Source organism: Bos indicus, chromosome 9, assembly GCF_029378745.1.
Source record: "Bos indicus isolate NIAB-ARS_2022 breed Sahiwal x Tharparkar chromosome 9, NIAB-ARS_B.indTharparkar_mat_pri_1.0, whole genome shotgun sequence".
NCBI lineage: Eukaryota > Metazoa > Chordata > Mammalia > Artiodactyla > Bovidae > Bos > Bos indicus.
In genome coordinates this window covers 59,286,560-59,295,374 of record NC_091768.1, presented here as the reverse complement: position 1 = coordinate 59,295,374, position 8,815 = coordinate 59,286,560, and positions in this window count along the sequence as shown.

The window sequence follows — 8,815 nt, the reverse complement described above, 5'->3', positions numbered from 1 at the left end:
ACAAGGCACAGGGGTATATAGTGTGAGACAAAATTGGAGGACAGGACAAGACAGATTAGTGCAGATTGTATTATGTGACACTGAGGTTATGACATTTAATGTAATAAATATCACAGAGCCATTAATTGTTTTCAGGGAAGTAGTCCGTGGAAATGGAATATGAGGGAAAGTTATTCTTGCAATAGTATGAGTTGATACTTCCACCATAAGTGGGAAAACAGCACAGGTCTATTCCAGAACTTAGAGATTCTTCCAGCTGAATTGCAGTTAAAGACTAATAATAAAGTAGCTCTAGTACGTGAAATATCAAAGGAAGTCCATGATTTAAAAAGTGACTTTTCAGCCCAGTAATGAGTTTACAAATATCTCAAAGCTTTGTCATTCCCTCCCCATCTTATGTCTTCCCAACCACTCATTATTTCTCTCTGTTTTAGAGGGTGAAGAAAACACAAGGCAACAGATACTTCTTTCTCATAGAGCCAAAGATCTTTCAGAGAGCTCTATTACAAGGACAAGAATAAAATTAGTGACTTCAATTGAAAAGTCAGTTATTTAATAAGCACTCATTAAATGTGGACTCTAGAAAAATGGCACAGATGAACCTATTTGCAGGGCAGGGATACAGACGCAGATGCAGCGAACGGACAGGTGGCTAGGGTAGGCGGAGGTGGGTGGGATGAACTGGGAGATGGGATTTGACACATGTGCACTGCCATGAGTAAAGCGGCTAGCTAGTGGGAACCTGCTGTATAGAGCAGGGAGATCAGCTTGGTGCTCTGTGGTGACCTAGAGGGGTGGAGTGAAAGCTGGGTGGTGGGGAGGAGAGTCCAAGAGGTGGGGGAATACATGTATACATATAGCTGATTCATTTCATTGTACAGCAGAAACTAACACAGCATTGTAAAGCAACTATACTCCAATAAGAAAAAAGAAAATCTATTCTGTTTCAGATCACCTCTTTGACACTTTCTGACAATATATATATATATATATATAGAAAAGAAAATGTAGATCTCTTGTTTGAGTGATGCCCCTTGCGGTGAAAAGCTTGCTGAGCCAGTACTAGGTTGCTGACAGTGGCGAGAATGAAGACATTTGTCTGAAAGAGGAAGCACGCTCTTTGCATTAATTCTTAAAAAGTTGGTGCATTGGCCTGGCCAGGTCCATGTTCCATTTGAATCCACTCTGCATCTGTCCACCCAGCTCTGCAGAAGCAGAAATCTGTCACAGCCATTCAGATCCCCAATGCCTTCTTAGTCCAGGGCCTAGAACAATAAGGACTCCACAGATGTTTGTGAAATGACTGTGTGTGTGTACTCTATGGCTTCCTGGGGAACAGCCTTTTCTTTTCATCCTGCAGTGTGTTTGTTCAAACTTCTGAGAGCACAGCCTGGTAATCTTGGCATGGCTGTTGGGGGAATCATCTTTACCATCCGATGATTCCCCTCCATGCATTCTGTATTCTTCTGATTAGACATGGTATTATTTTTTTTCCTTTTGTTTTATGGCTCTGGGTGGAATAACTCATCACTTTCTTTGTGAGCCTTTCCCATTTATCCCCCTTTTTATTTAGTTTAGGGATCAGCAACTTTTTCTGTAAAAGGTCAGACAGCAAACATTTTAGCCTTCGTAGGCCTTGTGGTCCAGCTCTGCTGTTATGATGTGAGTGCAACCATGGACAACACGGAAACAAATGGCCCTGGGTGATCTTCAGTATAACTTTACTTACACAAGAGGCAGAGCCTATATTTGGCCTTTGGGCTATAGTTATTTTACCCGGTTTAGTCTGTATGGTAAATGGTCCTTAATTTATTGCTTTGAGTATTGTTTCTATCACTCCCCAGGTGGCGCAGTGGTAAAGAATCCTCCTGCCAATGCAGGAGACACGAGTTCATTCACTGGGTTGGGAAGATCCCCTGGAGTAGGAAATGGCAACTTGCTCAAGTATTCTTGCTGGAGAATTCCATGGACAGAGCAGCCTGGTGGGCTGCAGTCCATGGAGTCACAAAAAGTCAGACACAACTGGGTGACTGAGCATGCTCACACACATTCTTGTATTTCTACTCTCCATCATTTAGCAGGTACCTACTCTTTTGTGCCACCTATTACTTGCACTCATGATCAAAAGGATGGGCTGGACTTTGCCAAATATCTCTGCCCTCTAGGCACACAGTTCTTTTAATACACAAACTCCACTGTCCTGTGCAAGTCAGTTTTTCTACAATAGTACAGATATAGGCACACGATAATATAGCCAAATGCAATAAAGTTTGGTCACTTCTTTCTTTGGATCTGTCACTGGTCTTGAGAATTGTTTTAGCAGAATATTATCTTGTATTTCTCTACCATTCAGTAATTAAGCTTTGCTTACCTCTTATGAAGCCCTGGAGCCTCTAAATATTCATTCCTTCATATTTTGGGCCTTCCTCGAAGAGCTAAGAGACATAACTGACCACTTATATTCCCTTCATTGCTTTTGCCTGACATGGGCCCTATGTTTTCTGCTCTTTGACAGAAGGAAAAATTGTGTAGATTCCATGGTTATTAAACTATCTTCCATGAGGGACCAAGTTTCTTTGAATCATATATAGGAGGTTCTTTGAATGCAAAGCTACTTATAGAAAAGCCATTTCTTTCATTACAATCATCGTATCCAAGAGGAGGGGCTGCCAATACGCATATTACAACAGAAACTTCACAGCTTAGAAGACAATTAGGGTGAGGAGATTTTTCCAGATAATGTCAATCTTGAGCCACACAATCATGACAAATGTTGTCTCAGGAGTCTGTGATTGCAGGCTTTCCTTTGGTCCTGTTTTACAACCCTCACTTATAGAAGTGAATTGTACCAGTGCACACTTTGCCACAGGCTCCTTTTGAAATGTTATCTGTACCACCTCTTTCTGGTTGATTTTTCTTTTTTTTTTTTTTCAGGTATTTGTAGTTTTACCCTTACCCCTGGAATAAGAAATCTATTTATAACACTGCTCAACTAATATATTAAAATAAGGCTTATTAAAATGCAAAATACTGTTCCCAAAGCAATGGTAGTTGTATTGCCTGAGATATGTAAAATAAGTTGATTAAAAGAAAAAGAAATAAAATATGAAGAGAAATGATAATCTCTCCTTCACAATGGGAAAAAATAAGCTTTTGCTTTTAATTTCTGAGATTCTCAGTAAATGGTTGTTTTGGCCAAAACAAATAAAGTGAGAAATACATTAAACAAAATCCTCAGTGAATTCAGGACTATGGAAGCATCAGAGCACCCTGGTTAATAAGCTACACTTTGGACAAGTTACTCAGCTTTATGTTTTGGTCTTCAACTCAGTCACATGCCTTTCTTGCTTTCTCCTTTTTAACCCCTCGATCTGTTTCATTTTAAGCTTATTTATAAATAATGGGACCACATACATCTGCTGTTGAAAGAATCAATAATTTGAGATCTTAAGTTTTTCCAAATTTGGCCTTCCAAAGCTGGTGATCCCAAGAAACTAGTCAGAAATATTAGATTTAGAGATGGCTGAGGGCATTTCCCATTTTATTAACATTTAAAACACATTAAGGACTAATAATAAATATAGCATAGTCATTGGATTTTTGTTCCAAGCTGAGTTATTGGATTTTTGTTCCAAGGGGGGTTTGGGGGAGACTTCCTGCTCTTGAGGAGTGATGAGGTAGGAAACTTAGATTTCAAAATAGAAACATTACATGAGAAAAAAGAAGAAGAAATCTTGTTTTAAAAAAAGCACACACACACAAAAACGTTCTAAGCTGATGGAGATGTTATCATAAAAAATTTAGAGCTGACTTTTGGGCGTGGGAGAGTGGGAAGGGAAGGAGAAATGTAGTAATCACCCTGCTGTTTCTCTTGGCACTTAAGAGAATGTCAAAATAAACACACCAGGGTCTGTACACAGGGGCTGTCAGCAGTCTGGGTCCTGTGCAGACCACATGGAAAGGGATTTGATGGTGCACACAAGTGAATAAGCATTTGTTTCCATAATTTTTCAAAGGTGCAAAGGAGAAAAATTGTATTCTTATATCAGAAAACAAATGTAAAAGATAACAGTAGGTGCAGAATCAGACTGTATGGAGACCATGATTAGAGTTTAAATTTAGTCTGGTCTCTTTTTCTTAGCTATATGTTCCCTTTTTTAAATGTCTGGGGGAAAAGGGCAGGACACATAAATTTAGTTGATGGCGGCGCAAAGGCTCTTGTAGTTTGTATTAACATTAAATCCAGGCCATCAGTTCTACAAGTATCAAGTAATCTGTCTTTAAGGCAGAGTCAGGCTGCGTGAACAAGGTCGCAGGGCTTGGCGGCTCAGTGATCTCAGAGTTGTATGCTGCCCGGGGACAAGGCTCTTCTCAGGGCGCCTACCACGAAGTGTGATTGGAAATGACAGGCAATGAAATTCGGCTGACCTGAATTACATCGTCTGCTCTGATTTGACGAAGCCCATATTCCATATACTCAGCAAAGATATACATATTTCAGGGAAGAAAACGCCTAACTAATTAATGATAACTCACTCAACATCCATTTCCAATGGAAATGTTTTTACTGAACCCTGCTAGAGCATTGCACTTCTTTGTGATCTCCTTTGACTGGCAATAGCTGTCAGAAACAAGGCTAAACACTTTATATTCATTTAATAAAATCTTTCAGTGAGTTGGAGTCCATTCTCTTCATTTTATAGATTGAGTTAGGTAGCATGCCCAAGAGCACAGATAAGTGAAACCGGAGTCCAGATCTGCCAAACTTCAAAGCCCCTCCTTTTTTTTTTTTTAATTTTATTTTATTTTTAAACTTTACATAATTGTATTAGTTTTGCCAAATATCAAAATGAATCCGCCACAGGTATACATATGTTCCCCATCCTGAACCCTCCTCCCTCCTCCCTCCCCATACCATCCCTCTGGGTCGTCCCAGTGCACTAGCCCCAAGCATCCAGTATGGTGTATCGAACCTGGACTGGCAACTCGTTTCTTACATGATATTTTACATGTTTCAATGTCATTCTCCTTCTAACCCCTCTGCACCAGTACCTCTCCTCCCTCCACAAAGCCACTCTTTCTCCACCATCTTTAAAGTTTCCATACTGTCAGTGAACGAAAGACCAGTTCTATGCATCTTCCTTGAGAAGTACCCCGCAGGGTGCCCTTTTAGCTGAATATAAAAATGAGCCCTTTTCTCTAATGGCCCTCCCTCCCACAATAAGGGAATTTTGTTTTTCTACTGCTGTAAGCTGGAAAATGAGTTTGGCTGAATAGCAATTAAGATCTTGACAGAGTTGGGCAGAGTGATGACAAAGAAGGGAAGGTGGATCCATCAGTGCTCTAAACAATGTCATTACTGTAGTCAAGGATGTAGCCATTGTGGATTCCAATAAAGACCAGAGGTTTTCATGCCTAGGGCTCAAGAGCTTGACATCATAGATAGAACACACTGTGACACATTAGAAGAGCAAGCTTTCCTTTCTCGTGCCTGTTTCTCACCTCCTCCCTTTAAAGAGCTGGACCTGCTGCAAGGAAGGCTATTGGAGTTAGTTTGATCAACACTCCTGACCACTTCCCAGACCAGTTGTGAAATGATTTAGACTTGGGAAAGCATAAGGGAATTCAATAGACCATGAGTGGTTGTTAGAGTTTAAACTTTCAGAAAGATAATCTGGGGAAGGGAGATGAGGGAAGAGTAAGTGATCTTTATTCCTATAGGTAGACATCGAATGGGTCGCTGGTTCAGGCACAGCAGTAATTTTGGACAGAACCCACCCCATGTGTGATTTATCACTGTCAGAAATAAAAATTGCCTTTGCATTTATCATTCTACCTACTTATTCTACCAGCTAAACTCACCATCTCTTTTTCACTCTTCCTGCTTCAATCTTTTATTAGAAACTATAGTGGCTAAGCATTTTCCTCTGTGCTGACCCCCAGTAAGTTGAGAATACATGGCAATTGGAATAAAACACACACACAATTCCATAATGCTAGAGACATCTGCACATCTCAGCATCTTTGCAATGACATTGAGTTACCCAAGGACCTATCTTTGTTCACCCAGCTGTTGATTTCTTGCCAGAAGGACATTTCACCACATTAATCCTGCTGATGGCCTGTCTGTGTAGATGGATTTTTAATCTATTGATTTTTTTTTTAAACACTACCTAATAGCTCTATTGACACCCATTATATAATTTCACATTTCTTAGCTCTTAGCAGTGTAGTTCACATTTAAAAGGATGTCCTAAAATTAGAAAAAATTCTACTACTTTTCCAGCATTTTTCCCAATATAGCTATTAACAATACTCCATAATACTTTTATAAATTAAGAAAAATCACGTGTATTAATAACATTCAAGATCTAAACACATTAATTAAACAAAAAAATTCCCATTTAATAAACCAGTTATGATAAGCGTTTAAACACATGAAAAGCTCAAATTAACTGCTGTAACAAGTTTACATTTTATCAAGATTAAGCAGTACACTGTAACTGTCAAACATTATGAAACATCTACTCTTAACTATGTCTTTTTGATGGATATTGCTTATGTCCAAAGAATGATTCTATATTACCAGACAGAAGAAATCCATGTACCAAAAGCTAAAATTTATATTCAGGGCTCTGACTTCTCTTAGTAAAAAAAAAAAAAAAAAAAAAAGCATGAAATAAAATGTAGTAATAGAAAATGCGTTCTGAACCTATGTTGTCACTATGAACAACAAAGAGACTATTTTGAATGCAAACATATTTTCTTTCAGCTGTTATAAAGAATGTCACAGTTGGACTGAAGTTTTGTTAGCTATTGTGTCAAACTGGAATACTGTTTCTATCACAACATGTCTCATTTTAAAGGATATGCATTTTCACTATAAATGTTGGCAGACCCATATCTGGAATTGGGCAATGAACTAGTTTTCACAACTGAAGAATAATGCAATTCTTTAGAAGCATAATTTATTTCCTCTAATTTTTAGATCAAATTTTAAAACTTCCCATGAGCTCTTCCAATGGCTCATTTAGTTTGTTGAATTAATATTCCTGTTTTTCAATAAACCAGAAAAAATACTTTGACATATATCTGGCTCAAAATGGTGGTGGATGACCTAATAGATGAGAAGTAAAATATGTGGGACCAGGTGGGAAAAAGAATTATTCTTCCACAACTCCATATGTGTTGATTAGAAATTCATTAAACTTAGATTCAAAGAGTAAAAAAAAACTGGAGTCATGGACTGACTTTTACTTTACATTTTCGGAGGTAAATAAAGAAAACCTATACATGTTAAATACTTACTAAGCACCGTGTTTTCACTCTTAATTAAATTAAATATATGATTTATCTACACAGGATTATCAAACATACATCCACACTGAGTACAGTAAGTAAGGCTCTGTGATAAGCTGTGTGTTGTTGCTGTTCATTAGTAAGTCGGGTCCAACTCTTTTGCGACCCCGTGGACTGTAGCCCACCAGTCTCCTCTGTCCATGGGATTTCCCAGGCAAGAATACTGGAGTAGGTTGCCATTTCCTTCTCCAGGGGCTATTCTAGACTCTGGGATTGAACCTGCACCTCCGACAATGGCAGGCTGATTCTTTACTACTGAGTCACCAGGGAAGCCCTGATAAGCTGCATGCAAACACGTAAATCAATGAATCATCTATATTCCTCCTTTTTGGATTATACTAGCTTTGTGTGAAATTTATCATTGAATCCTTTTAAGTTTGGTTTCCCTTCTTGTTCCGTTTTTTTTTTTTTCCAGATTGTGACTAACAACAGGCCACTTTGAGTCTTTGTAAAGGATATACCTTTTTACACAAAGAAATAAAACCATTTCGAACACTTGTGAACTGAAAGTGATTTTTTAAGTTCTGTATTCAGCGTTGTGTGGGCTGGTCGTCAGAAATTCCTAGAGGACACGGGTACAGTTTTCTTCTACTTCTCTCAAGTTATCAGCAGAAAACAGCTGGGGAGTTACTTTCCGGAGCCTTTTTTCCTGAGCTGAGAAAGGTTTTATAGTGTTTAACTAGAATGCGATCAGCTGATCCTGAAAGGAGTAGCTGTAGTGCCTTTCATTGCTTCTTCAAAATTCCTTTGCTTGGCTCTGTCGACCACAAAGCTGAGAATGCAACCGCCTTCCCCATTCTAGTGATGAGCCGTGATGATGGTGCATTGTGTGTTACCATGGCGATTGTTCACCAGCCAGTTCTTAAAGCTGTTTTCTTTCTTTTAATTTCTTTCTTTTATTTTTCCTTTACGTTCCCCCTTTTCTCTCTCTCTTTTTGAAAACAGTGAATTGTGAGGAACATAGATTTGAGTGCTAACTGATTTAATTACATTAGAAATCCAAAGATTTATTATAATTGCTCTTAAAAATTATATTTTGATGTTTGGAGCCACTGACTCTGAGTCTTCTGTACCCATGTGAAATATATGGTTGCTTTATTTAAGAACATAAATTGTTAGCTGATATTATGAAGCTGTCCTTTTTCTCTCAAGTAAAGCTGTTCTATAGATTACTTTGAAATAAAAATGTTACCTGGGTGTGTGGGCTGAGGTTTCTGAGTCTTCATCCAAAAGTGAATGGCATTGTATCTGACCTTAAAGAAAGTACTTGACTTTACACTTGCCTATCTGTAGAAATAGGGATAACGCAGATGCCTAATGATTATAAAAAGCTTTGATGCCTCATATGAAAGAAGATAACTACATGCTTTAGAATTAAATACTTAAAATGGCTGTAATTCCATTACTCTTCATTATTTCTTTGTGAAGCAAATGCGTTTCAGGAATTATAAGACCG